Genomic DNA, 15,349 nt, shown 5'->3' on the forward strand with positions numbered 1-15,349 from the left:
CAAAATCCCCAAGAACATATGTGTTTATGGTTTGGGGATCTCCTAAAACCGTAAACACCCCCAAATGGTCTTTTGATGCCCCTAACACCTTCAAATGCTTGGATAAGGGGCTAGAAACTTGCATTCATGAGCTAGAAACACCAAAACACGAAAAGGTTGAGGCATACATGAGTTTACGGCCGTAAACTCATGGGCTTACGACCGTAAACCCAAGTGTTTACGACCGTAAACTCTCAAGGATGGTCCAAGGACCGTAAACTCCAATGAGGGGTCCTTTTGTGCCCTAACCACTTCCTAAGCCTTTGATTCGAACTTAGAACCCTTCCTTGTGAGATATAGGACCTTGAAACACACAAATGCACCATTACCATGAGTTTACGGCCATAAACTCATGGGGGAAATGGTCCAACAAACGTACACACATATAGGGTTCCCATTTGAGGAGTAAACTCCAAGGTGAGGCCATACTCTCCTTAGATGCAACCCTTAACACTTGAAACAAAGTGTTTTCATTGATTTAGTGTGTCTTTACTTACTTAATTAGTGATTAAATAACTAATTAGATACATTTATGTATCACTACATGTTACATAGGATCCGTGTGTGTGTTCAAGTCCTCACTTGACACCTAGCATCCTACCCGACACTTCCATCCACTCCACTCACTACAGGTGAGTTCATACCCCTAAATCAACCTTTTAAATGATTTTAAATGCTTTTATGGGGGGGGGGGGAATACAAGTTGAACTGTTAGAGTTATTGTATCAATCACATGTGATTAATAACTAGAACATACTACAAGATTTACTACTGCTTTCAAATTACCATCAAACCTTGGATTTTTAAGTGTTTCAAACCTTTCATCAAAATCTTTTAATGCCAAAACTTTTTTCAAACTCTTTTAAACTTACTTTAGTTTCAAACCCATATCTATAATAATATATTTATATAAGTAAGACTTGAAGGACTTAGGACTGATAGCTCACCTTATTTCCTGTTCCTCGTTTGGTTATGGACTTAGGGTATTCGGTTATTTGTCCGACTGTCGTTGAATTCTTAGTTATATATCATATATATTTGTGTTAGATATAAAAGTCTTCACTTCAGTTCGATACCTTTGTGTAACAAAGGCATGCAACCAACATTACTATTTAACTATAATAGGTATAGTTAAGGATTACAACTCATTACTACTATCACAATGACACCTACCAGAGTCAGTACAGTTATGAGTCAATACATGCTAAATACTATACAAAGAGAATACTATATACTATACAAGAGAACACTCTATACATTATACCAGAAAATACATTATACAATATACAAGAGAATATACTAAAACAGAATGTGACATACTACTTCTCGATACGACACTTCACAGTGGTATCACCGTGTAACTAGAGTCTCCTGGAGGGAGAGCGGGCATTGTGTGTATAGATCTATACGGGACAGACACTCCCACATCCCGACTGCTAGCTACAGTCCCAGCCGAAAGGCCAAGGGGTGACAAAATGTCACATCACTACATATGACTCGGAGGGTCATCAGTTATTCGATCGTCAATCAGCATGGTTACATACGAGTTCACATTCAGACCTTTAATTAACACTTTAAGAATTAAAGGCAAAACGGATTCCCCGAGGTGTATTGTACATTGAATACTACCTGGAGTCTGCATTTTCATTACATTAAGCCGGCAGTGACACTGCTGGGGTAAAGCATTATTTTCCCAATTACTTTATATGCATGAAGTCTAAAACTATATTTTCATACTGATAGTTTCACTGGGAAAACTTTTACATTTTCAAAGGATCAAACATGCAACCAACCAGGTCTTGGTAGAAGACTACTTTTACTGGAAAATATAGGATTTTCTAGGGAGCATACTATTTTCAAACATTGATATCAACTATTATACTACATGGTTGTAAACATTTTTATACAAGCAATGACACTAAATACTTATGAACTCACCAGCTTTATGCTGATACTCGCTTTCAAAATAACTTGTATTCTCAGGTCATCAGTAGACAGGTACAGATGAAGCTCTTGAGAAGATGGAGCACACACAAGACTCATCTTTTATTTTGATTATACTTTTGGTGTCTTACAAACTGTACAGAACACGCTTGTATTACAATTATTATATTAATGCAATGGATGTTGTTGCTTGTCTTTACTATTATGCATTGTTATGATATTGTACATGACGTCCTCTACCCTAGAACGTTTCCGCCGTTCTTGGTTTTGGGGTGTGACAGATTGGTATCAGAGCATTGTTTATAGTGAATCAAGTATATCAACCCATAAAAGATATACGAACTATAAACACAACGAGATTAAAACACTCTGACCAAGAATATATACTTTTAAATAATAAGATATTTAACTAAGTATATATATACATCCATTCATACAAAGGGTCAGTATCATACTAGAACCGAACAAAAGTATTAAGATTGTTGGACAGCACGATTAGGCTTAGAGACATATAGTCAAATCTGGGGGGATGTAGCCTGATCAACTACATTTCCCGAGGAGTGACTAGCATGTGCCTAAGAATGGTTGTGGTGTTGCAACAAGTCTAAAAACTTACCCACACTACTACAAGAACATTAGAACAAGAATACTATAGGAGTATTCTGCATTACTATGAATTACATATGTGAGAACTAAAAAGGTCGTTACTAGTAGGACAAAAGTTGCTAAGTGGATACTCTGCGGTTACATGTGACTAAGGCGCTATAGACTTAGAATCTGTGATCTTTGCTTTACTTCCTGTTCCTTGTTTGGTTGTGGATTTAGAGTTAGGGTCACTTATTCGAAGGTCTATCCTGTTTCAGTTGCATGTAATTGGTATGCACTATGCAAGTATTGAATCAACTAATAACGATCATCTTATAAGTATCTTAGATTAGTACGTCTATTAACTATTCTTTCCCCATTCTCACGTAGATAGCATGGCTGGCTTTCATCTCCCTGGCGATCCGTACTATCCAAATCAAGGCATTGGAGGATGGCTTGATGATGAGCCGGAAGATGATCACCCAATCCATTTGGATGATCACCTCGCAGAAGGCTTTTCAGATGGCTCCGACTCCGAACCAGAAGTCAACAACCTACCCCCAGTAGCTCCAAACCCCAACCCCCGTCCGACATTTCAAGGTCCCACTCCCATGTGGGCAACAACCTTGAACCAATGGAGTGATGAGCAGGGTCAGCCGTTACCTTTCAATGGAGACCGAAGCTTCTACAACATAGGCGAGGGAAGTCCAGCTGACCGGGTCCTACCCATCATGGTCCGTAGGATTGCTCGGAGCGTCGAGCAAGGTCATGCAGCCATCGGCAGAGTAGTAGAGATTGATGCTAACTCTAACCTTAACACGGTCCGTATTTGCCAACTTGAAGTGACTGTGGATAGGACTAGGAGGACCAATGAGGCTTTGTAGCAACAATTAGCTGCATCCCAGGCCGAAGTCATGGAACTCCGAGTGCGTCAGAGAGCGCATGAGCGACATATTCAGGAAGTTGTACGTCAACTGGCAGACCTAAGGGTTCGTCCGAGAGACACCCGCCGCCTGTAGAAGATGTCAACTCGTCTTTACTTTTGAATTAAGGAATAGCCTTTCTTTCCTATGCTCTAGAGAGCACTTGTCTGTAAAATATTCCTAACTTTTAAAAGTACTCTAGCTAGACTTTTAAACTGCCAACATTTTCCCCTGATGGTTTGATGTCAGGCCTACTGTTAGGTCAACTTTCCTGAACTCATTTTACATCAGTAATACCAGTAATATTGGCAGATATCTAATCTATTGGAAAGTTCTTACTCTTGTGTTTCCCTACTCTATTGTTATATCACTACCTAACAGTTGGACTATGGCGATTTAGTCCATGAAACACTCTCATTGTACTTACAGTTGATTCTTACGGTTATCATCGTTTCTATAAACTTGCAGTAAAAGATGCCGCCTCGCAAGCGTCCGACCAGAAACACGCCTGCAAGTCAAACTCCACCACCACCAGCTCCTCCGCAGTTCGATGCGGTGATGTTTCAAGCAGCTGTGACTGCAGCTGTGACCGCAGCTATGGCCCAAATAAATTCTGGTGACGCAAGTGGAGCTGGAACGGGCACCAACTCTAGACATGGTGAAATCCACCCACGTACACAGGGGTGTACCTATAAGGATTTCATGAACTGCAAACCAACATTCTTCAAGGGGACCGGAGGGATCATTGCACTGTCCCAATGGATCGAAATAACTGAAGCCATCTTCGAGATGTGCTCGTGCCCCGAAGAAAGCATGATAAAGTTCGCTGCTTGCACCTTCACTGAAAGGGCCCTGACATGGTGGAATGGCCATGTCAAATCACTCTCTTTGGTAACAGCCAACGCCATGGGCTGGGACACACTGGAAGACCTTCTGACAAGGGAGTACTGCCCTAGGGGCGAAATCCAGAAACTCGAGGAGGAACTCTGGAACCTCAAGATGAAGGGAACCGACATAGTGGCGTATACAGCCAGGTTCTGCGACCTGGTGACTCTGTGTCCTAACCTGGTCCCCACCGAAGGCAAGAAAATTGAAAGATACATCTGGGGTTTAGTGCCCCCGTATCGAGGGAACGTTCTAGTATCACACCCTACGACCTTTGATAGTGCCAAGGAATTGGCCCAAAGGTTGATTGATCATGAAGTTCCTTACACTCCATCAACAACCACAACGGTTGCCACTGCACCGACCAAGACATCCGATAACAAAAGGAAGCGGTGGGACCGAAAGAAGGGTAAACCAGCCCAATCCTCTTCAAAGAACCAACAAACGGTGGCTGTCCATGCTGCCACTACTCCTGCTGCCCCTGTACCCGCCAAAACATATGCAAGGAGTCTACCCAAGTGCACCAAGTGCTCTTTCCATCACAACGGCCCCTGCCGGGAAATGCACTGCACTAACTGTGACCGGAAGGGCCATACCGCCCGATTTTGCCGAACACCACCCAAACCCATTTCCCAGGTCCCCAGTTCAGGAGTAAGCCAGGCCTGCTACGGCTATGGCGAGGTAGGACATTTCAAAAGAAACTGTCCAAAGGCTGGGAATGCGGGAGGAGCAGGCAGACTAATCGCTATTGGCCACAATGAAGCAGTAGCAGATCCCACAGTAGTCATGGGTACGTTCCTTCTCGATAACTTTTATGCTTGTATCCTATTTGATAGTGGGGCAGAGAGGAGTTTCGTAAACCAAAACTTTAAAAACTTACTTAAACAATCACCGCAACCACTAAAAGAAACCTTCGTCGTAGAAATGGCTAACGAAAAAACAGAGAGTTCTAACGAAATCTACATAGGTTGTACCCTCACACTAGATAACCATTCGTTTCCAATCGACCTCATACCAGTAGCAATCAAGAGCTTCGATGTCATTGTGGGCATGGACTGGTTGAGTCTCCATCGTACCGATATTCTGTGTTTCGACAAAGCAATCCGTCTGAACCTACCAAATAACGAAACCTTGTTGATCTACGGAGACAAACCCAGTACGAGCCTTCGTATCATCTCAAGTATTCAAGCCCAGAAATATTTGCGTAAGGAATATCGCGCGTTCCTTGCACACATCGTCGACATGAGCCAGAAAACAAAAGACCTGGAAGACTTCCCTGTGGTACGTGACTTCCCCGACGTCTTTCCGGAAGAGCTACCGGGATTACCTCCCCAACGTCAAGTCGAGTTCCGAATCGACTTAATCCCAGGAGCCACCCTCGAAGCCAAATCGCCCTATCGTCTAGCGCCTGCTGAGATGCAAGAACTGTCCGGTCAACTTAACGAGCTGCTCAGCAAGGGCTTTATAAGACCGAGCTTCTCACCCTGGGGAGCACCAGTCTTGTTCGTGAAGAAGAAAGACGGATCGTTCCGTATGTGCATCGATTACAGGGAACTCAACAAACTTACGATAAAAAATCGTTACCCTCTTCCTCGCATAGACGATTTATTTGACCAACTGCAAGGGGCGAGTTACTTTTCCAAGATTGATCTGAGGTCCGGGTATCACCAGTTGCGAGTGATTGAGGAGGATGTTCCGAAGACAGCCTTCCGAACTCGTTACGGACACTACGAGTTCGTAGTAATGCCGTTCGGACTGACCAATGCGCCCGCAGTATTCATGGACTTGATGAATAGGGTATGCCGTCCTTACTTGGATCAGTTCGTCATCATCTTCATTGATGACATACTTATCTACTCTCGAAGTAAGGAAGAGCATAGCAATCATCTACGACAACTCCTGGAAACCCTACGATCGGAGAAGCTATACGCGAAGTTCTCTAAGTGCGAATTTTGGATCCGAAGAGTCGAATTCTTAGGGCATGTGGTGAGCGAAGAAGGAATCCACATGGACCCTTCCAAAATTAAAGCCATTGAGAACTGGTCAGCACCAAAGACGCCTACAGAAATTCGTCAATTTCTAGGCCTCGCTGGATACTACCGCAGGTTCAATCAAAACTTCTCTCGAATCGCGAAACCCCTGACTAGATTGACCCAGAAAGGAGTGGCCTTTGACTGGGAAGAAAAACAAGAGAAGGCATTCCAAACTCTGAAGCGAGCCTTATGCACCGCACCGATACTGTCCCTCCCCGAAGGGATAGAAGACTTCGTGGTATACTGCGATGCATCCAACCAAGGGCTCGGCTGTGTTTAGATGCAACGAGGTAAGGTCATCGCCTATGCCTCAAGACAGCTGAAGACACACGAGGTCAACTACACCACACACGACCTCGAATTAGGAGCGGTTGTGTTCGCCCTAAAAATCTGGAGACACTATCTGTATGGTACGAAGAGCACCATCTATACCGACCACAAAAGCCTCCAACACATCTTCAACCAGAAAGAGCTCAACATGAGACAACGACGGTGGGTCGAGCTACTCAATGACTACGAATGCAAAATTCGTTATCATCCGGGTAAAGCCAACGTGGTGGCAGACGCCCTAAGTTGGAAAGAATATTCTGGTCGAAGAGTCAAGTCACTAACTATGACTATCCATTCGCATCTACCCGCACAGATAAAGGAGGCTCAGCTTGAAGCTTTGAAACCTGAAAATGCAGTGGGAGAATCCCTGTGAGGAATGGATAAGAACTTAGAAGTCAAGGGTGACGGAGCCTTATATCTCATGGACCGGATCTGGACACCGAAACAACGTGGCTTTAGAGACTTGGTCATGAAGGAAGCGCACAACACTCGATATTCCGTCCACCCAGGTTCAGATAAGATGTATCTGGATCTCAAGAAATCATACTGGTGGCCTAACATGAAGGCAGAGATTGCTACCTTTGTGAGTAAATGCCTTACTTGCGCCAAGGTCAAGGTCGAATACCAGAAACCGTCAGGTCTACTCCAACAACCGGAGATACCTGAGTGGAAGTGGGAGCGGATCACTATGGACTTCATAACCAAGTTACCCAAGACAACGGGTGGACTTGATACCATTTGGGTCATCGTCGACAGATTGAACAAGTCCGCACACTTCCTACCCATCAAAGAAACCGACAGGATGGAGAAGCTCACCAGAACATACATTAGGGAGATCGTACGGCTGCATGGTGTTCCTACATCTATTATCTCAAATAGAGATAGTAGATTCACTTCGAGATTCTGGCAGTCATTACAAAGCTCCCTAGGAACGAGGCTGGACATGAGTACAGCCTACCATCCACAGACCGACGGACAAAGTGAGAGGACTATCCAAACCTTGGAGGACATGCTTCGAGCCTGTCTGATCGACTTTGGGAAGGCGTGGGATACCCACTTACCACTTGTCGAATTCTCGTACAACAACAGTTATCACACGAGCATCAAAGCTGCTCCATTCGAAGCCCTCTACGGCCGGAAGTGCAGATCCCCTCTGTGCTGGGCTGAGGTGGGTGACACTCAATTAGCTAAAGGACGAGTTCCTGACAACACTCTCACGGGTCCGGAAATCATTCGGGAAACGACAGAGAAGATCGTTCAGATTCGTGAACGATAAAAGCCTCTAGAGACCGACAGAAAAGCTACGCAGAAAAACGAAGGAAACCTTTGGAATTCCAGGTGGGAGAACGAGTCCTTTTGAAAGTCTCACCCTGGAAAGGCTTGATACGCTTCTGAAAGCGTGGAAAGCTGAACCCAAGATACATAGGGCCATTTGAGATTCTCGCTAGAATCGGCCCCGTAGCGTACAAACTCAATCTTCCCCACGAGCTTAGTAACGTACACCCTACCTTCCACGTTTCGAACTTGAAAAAGTGCCTATCCGACGAGACTCTTGTAATCCCACTCGACGAGATCGAGATCAACGAGAACCTCAACTTCGTGGAAGAACCTGTAGAGATTATGGACCGAGAGGTCAAACGAACGAAACAAAGCCACATCCCAATCGTGAAGGTTCGCTGGAACGCCAAGCGAGGACCGGAATTCACATGGGAGCGCGAGGATCAAATGAGACTTAAATATCATCATCTTTTTACTTAGTTATTTTGTAATAACTTAGTTGCCTGAACTCTAATTTCGGGACGAAATTCCCTCTAACGGGGGAATGATGTGACAACCCGAAATTTTCATTTGTATAATCTCTACAGTTAAACACTTCATATAATATTCAAAAACATTTCAGTACATTTTTGGCCGGATTTAAGTCCGTTTGGGTGTTTTATTTTATTTTTCGTCAAACGATTAAATAAAAGGAAGTGTCGTTATTAGTGATGTGTAGCAAAGAATACAATCAACACCTTAGCTAGGTGTTTACGGCCAAACAAGAGGTGTTTGGGCCGTAAACACCATTTTCCCAAGAAGTCATGCATATAGCATGAGTTTACACACCTTTTCCTCATTTTCCACTTCCCACCTCAAGAACACCAAGCTTTTTCTCTCAAGTATCATAAGTTCATTTCTTCAAATCCACCAAAATGTAAGTGTTTCCTTCCTAGATTCGTTCATACAACACTTAATCTAGTGTTTATACATCATTTCATCCATGGATTCTTGGTTTTTACTTAGATCTTCAAGTGTTCTTCAAAACACCAAGAACACACACTAGTGTTTTTGGGCTCTAATCACTCTTACAAGCTTCATATAAGTAAGTGTACCCTTCCTATTTAGTTACTTACTTAGTATACTTGTTAATCCTTTGGAAAATCATCAAAATCCCCAAGAACATATGTGTTTATGGTTTGGGGATCTCCCAAAACCGTAAACACCCCCAAATGGTCTTTTGATGCCCCTAACACCTTCAAATGCTTGGATAAAGGGCTAGAAACTTGCATGCATGAGCTAGAAACACCAAAACACGAAAAGGTTGAGACATACATGAGTTTACGGCCGTAAACTCATGGGCTTACGACCGTAAACCCAAGTGTTTACGACCGTAAACTCTCAAGGATGGTCCAAGGACCGTAAACTCCAATGAGGGGTCCTTTTGTGCCCTAACCACTTCCTAAGCCTTTGATTCGAACTTAGAACCCTTCCTTGTGAGATATTGGACCTTGAAACACACAAATGCACCATTACCATGAGTTTACGGCCGTAAAATCATGGGGGAAATGGTCCAACAACCGTACACACATATAGGGTTCCCATTTGAGGAGTAAACTCCAAGGTGAGGCCATACTCTCCTTAGATGCAACCCTTAGCACTTGAAACAAAGTGTTTTCGTTGATTTAGTGTATCTTTACTTACTTAATTAGTGATTAAATAACTAATTAGATACATTTATGTATCACTACATGTTACATAGGATCCGTGTGTGTGTTCAAGTCCTCACTTGACACCTAGCATCCTACCCGACACTTCCATCCACTCCACTCACTACAGGTGAGTTCATACCCCTAAATCAACCTTTTAAATGATTTTAAATGCTTTTATTGGGGGGGGGGGAATACAAGTTGAACTGTTAGAGTTATTGTATCAATCACATGTGATTAATAACTAGAACATACTACAAGATTTACTACTGCTTTCAAATTACCATCAAACCTTGGATTTTTAAGTGTTTCAAACCTTTCATCAAAATCTTTTAATGCCAAAACTGTTTTCAAACTCTTTTAAACTTACTTTATTTTCAAACCCATATCTATAATAATATATTTATATAAGTAAGACTTGAAGGACTTAGGACTGATAGCTCACCTTATTTCCTGTTCCTCGTTTGGTTATGGACTTAGGGTATTCGGTTATTTGTCCGACTGTCGTTGAATTCTTAGTTATATATCATATATATTTGTGTTAGATATAAAAGTCTTCACTTCAGTTCGATACCTTTGTGTAACAAAGGCATGCAACCAACATTACTATTTAACTATAATAGGTATAGTTAAGGATTACAACTCATTACTACTATCACAATGACACCTACCAGAGTCAGTACAGTTATGAGTCAATACATGCTAAATACTATACAAAGAGAATACTATATACTATAAAAGAGAACACTCTATACATTATACCAGAAAATACATTATACAATATACAAGAGAATATACTAAAACAGAATGTGACATACTACTTCTCGATACGACACTTCACAGTGGTATCACCGTGTAACCAGAGTCTCCTGGAGGGAGAGCAGGCATTGTGTGTATAGATCTATACGGGACAGACACTCCCATATCCCGACTGCTAGCTACAGTCCCAGACGAAAGGCCAAGGGGTGACAAAATGTCACATCACTACATATGACTCGGAGGGTCATCAGTTATTCGATCGTCAATCAGCATGGTTACATACGAGTTCACAATCAGACCTTTAATTAACACTTTAAGAATTAAAGGCAAAATGGATTCCCCGAGGTGTATTGTACATTTAATACTACCCGGAGTCTGCATTTTCATTACATTAAGCCGGCAGTGACACTGCTGGGGTAAAACATTATTTTCCCAATTACTTTATATGCATGAAGTCTAAAACTATATTTTCATACTGATAGTTTCACTGGGAAAACTTTTACATTTTCAAAGGATCAAACATGCAACCAACCAAGTCTTGGTAGAAGACTACTTTTATTGGAAAATATAGGATTTTCTAGGGAGCATACTATTTTCAAACATTGATATCAACTATTATACTACATGGTTGTAAACATTTTTATACAAGCAATGACACTAAATACTTATGAACTCACCAGCTTTATGCTGATACTCGCTTTAAAAATAACTTGTATTCTCAGGTCATCAGTAGACAGGTAAAGATGAAGCTTTTGAGAAGATGGAGCACACACAAGACTCATCTTTTATTTTGATTATACTTTTGGTGTCTTACAAACTGTACAGAACACGCTTGTATTACAATTATTATATTAATGCAATGGATGTTGTTGCTTGTCTTTACTATTATGCATTGTTATGATACTGTACATGACGTCCTCCACCCTAGAACGTTTCCGCCGTTTTCGGTTTTGGGGTGTGACAGTCGGTTAGAGAATAACCAATAAAGTTATGACACTTAGGATGTGACACGTGATACCAACTGTTAAGCTCAGTCATTCCGAAACCTAAGGTGTACAGACTCTGAACATACATTTGGAATAGTCAAAATATTAGAGCCAAATAAAGTTTTATAATGAAAGCTTTCGCAATAAGACTATGACATAATCCTGGATATTCTGAGACATAACACACTTATTTTTATTCAATGATTCCAAAAGTTGTTCATCTTCATCTTCATCTATTTCCTCTAAAATTCGAGTTTTTTTAGTATTTCTTCGGGTTCCTTTGATTTCATATGGGAATTCAATATCATATGTGAAGTTTATCACTAAAGGAATAACAAAAAGAGCAAATATATACAATTTCTACTGAAGTTTTATAGTGAATTTAACCTTTTTAGTTAACCAAAATTTGATGTTGGAACTTGATTCAATGAATTTGAATTCAGTTAAAGATAATGTTAGGAAGCAAAGTGGATAAATAGAAAAACAAAAAGCACACAAGACACAGTATTTACGTGGTTCGGTGAATGTGACCTACGTCGACGGGTAGGAGTGGAGTATTCTTTGTTTCAGAGTTCTCAAATAGAGGTTACAAGTACAATTTCACAAAGATTCGCCTATCACTCTAGAATTCAAGACACTTTAAATGACTTAGCATGCATCCCTATTTATACTTGAGGGATCAAAACTAAAACGCTAATGGGCCAAGCTGATTGGCCCGTACGCCCATGAAAGGAGTCAGCCAATCACAAGCCGCCATGCAACATCTTCTGGAACATTTATCCATGTCACGCAACCCATGAGCATCAACATCGCACATGATGGAGCATATTGAGCCATATTGGCGCATCATAATGCATAAGTGGCGCATCAAGCATACTAGTAGCTCTTCATCCATCGGGGTGGCACATCAAGGTGTATTCCTTGAGCATCTTCAACTTCAATGCATCCTTGGACAATATTGAGCATAATTGAGCACTTTATAGCATTAGTGGCTCATCAGAGATACCTTGGCACATTAAGGAACCAAGTGGCGCATCCTTGCATCAAGATGGTGCATCAGGCATGTGGATGGCGCTTCTTGATTAAGGGATGACACAACATTTCCTAGGTTGTCACATCTACTTCCAAGTTTTCACCCACCTTCTCAAATGTCACATCTAGACTCCAAGTTGGTGCATCTTCTCTATAATGGAGAATTTTCCTCATGAACGGCACATCAGGCTTCGAAGATGGTACATTAACTCCTAGATGGTCCATCGGGCTTCAGTAGTGGCGTATCCACCTTCAAAGTTGCATATCCTGTCACTTGGCGGCATATCCTGTCACTTGGTGGTGTATCATGTTACTTGGTGGCATATCATATCACTTGGTGGCATATCAAAGTCACTTGGTGGCATCTTAGGTTACTTGGGCATATCTTGTCCTTTGTCAAGAGATCCATTCCTTTCTTAGATGATCAATTCCATTGTCACATGCTCCATGAATCCTAAGTGCTCTATTGAGTTCCTAGTGCTCCATTGAACTCAAATTGTCCATGTGAATGCTCTAAATGCTCAAGTCACATTTAATAATCTCCACCTTGAATTGAGAATCCTCTGAACTCTACCTTAAACAAGAACTTCCTCTCCCTTCCTTCCATTCATCCCCGAAGGGACCTAACTCCTGTGAATGTCAACTAACTCCACGAAAAGCTTGAACTTCTATGTTGTCAACGACTTTTTCAACATGTCTACTGGATTCACCTTTGTATCAAACTTCAGTATTGAGAACGTATCTGTTTCCAGAATGTCACAAATTAAATTTAATCTGACATCAATGTGCTTCGTCTTCTCATGATACGTAGGATTCTTTGAAATATTCAACGCACTCTGACTGTCACATCAGGACAAAAATCTGAATAAGCTCGTACAACCATATATCCTCATTTATTCCTTCCGTCATAAACATGTACTCGAATTCAGTTGTAGACAAAGAATAGTATCTTGTAACGTTAACTTCCAACTGACGGTACATCCGAACGAAGTGAAAATATAACACGTCCATGAACTATGCTTAAACAAATCACCACTATGATCAGAGTCTTCATATCCAACCAAGTCACTTCTCTTATTAGCTCCATACACAAAGAAAATATTTGTCGTTCCCTTCAAATATCGCATGATCCCCTTGACAACTTCCTAATGAGCCTTCCCTGGATTGCTCATAAACCTACTTACCAAACTAATTGAATAAGCCAAATCAGGTTTGGTACAGACCATTGCATACATGAGAGTTCCAGCAATACTAGAGTGTGGAACCCTGCTCATGTACTTCCTTTATTCATTAGTTGTAGGTATATTATTCGGACCAAGTTTAAAGTGAGCCCCCAAAGGACTTCCAACTGTTTTGGACTGATCTACTGCAGAACTTTCTCAATGCACTTTTGTTGAGAAATACAGAACCACGCTGCTCTTTTATCCATTTGAACCTACATCCCAATTATCTTCTTTGTTGCTCCCAAATCCTTCATTTCAAACTCTTTCTTCATGGTTGCCTTCAAGTCATTTATGCCAGCGATGTCCTTGGCTATGATGAGAATGTCATCAACATATAGCAATGGATATATGTAGGAATTTGGTGATAATTCCTTTGAGTAAACACGATTGTCAAATTGGTTCCGAGTGTAGCCATCCTAGATCATGAATGAATAAAATCTTTTATACCATTTCCTTGGAGACTGCTTCAAACCATACAAAGATTTCTTCAGCAAACATACATTATCCTTCTTAGAATCAAGGAACGCCTCTGGCTGTGAAATGTAAATCTTCTCTTCTAAATTTACATGAAGAAATACAGTTTTCACATCAATCTGTTCAATCTCCAGATCAAATGCATTCACCATAGCCAAAAGAAATCGAATTGTCTTGTACTACACAACTGGTGAGAACACCTCGTGATAATTAATTCTTTCTTTCTGAGAAAACTCATTCACCATCAACCTTTCCTTGACATAGCTTGTTTAACTCTTCCTTATTCTTAAAAATCCATTTGCATCCTAATAGTTTTGCTCCCTTTGGTAATGGTACTAGTTCCTATGTTTCATTATTCTCCAATGATTGTATTTCTTCATTCATGTCCATCAAACAATTTGTTGCTTCTTTACTCACCACTTCCTCTTTATAAGATTGAGGTTCCTCAGTAACAATTTCTTCTCCATTTGCTAAAGCAAAAGAAATGGATTTAAAATACCAAAATTGACACATCCCACATATCTATCAGGTTGTTGAATAACCCTCTTTGATATCCTCATTGCTATAGATTCAGACCCATCATCATTCCCAACATTATCACCACTAGACGAAGATTGCATGGGTTTCTCTTAGGTTTTATCTTTTCCATATTGTTTATTGCCTCCTTGATCTTCATCACTTATTACAACTCTTTCTGGAGTTTAAGATGCAAACTTTACCTTCTGGTTATCACCCGGATCTTTGTTCCCTTCTTGACTTGTATCACCTCCTCCTTAGATACCCATGTTAGATGCATTAAGGGTTACATCTCTACTCATTATAAATTTAGTAGTTATTCCTTCTTCTGTACACCACAGTCGATAACCTTTTACTCATGTTGCATATTCTTGAAATATGCACTTCATTGCCCTTGGTTCAAGCTTACCCTCACTCACATGAGCATACATAGGGCATCCAAATATACATCATCCAGAATAGTCAAAGGGTTTCCCGGACCATACCACTTGACGAGTCTTCAAATCTACTTCAGTTAATGGTGATTTGTTCACCAGATAGCAAGTAGCGTTAACTGCTTTTTCCCAGAAATGCTTAGATAAGTTAGCAAATATCCGCATGCACCTAGTACGTTGCATGAGTTTTTGACCATATCGTAATGCATCTTGATCTGCA

Source organism: Lactuca virosa, chromosome 4, assembly GCF_052849685.1.
Source record: "Lactuca virosa cultivar CGN04683 chromosome 4, Lactuca_virosa_CGN04683_v6, whole genome shotgun sequence".
In the NCBI taxonomy this organism is placed as follows: Eukaryota; Viridiplantae; Streptophyta; class Magnoliopsida; order Asterales; family Asteraceae; genus Lactuca; species Lactuca virosa.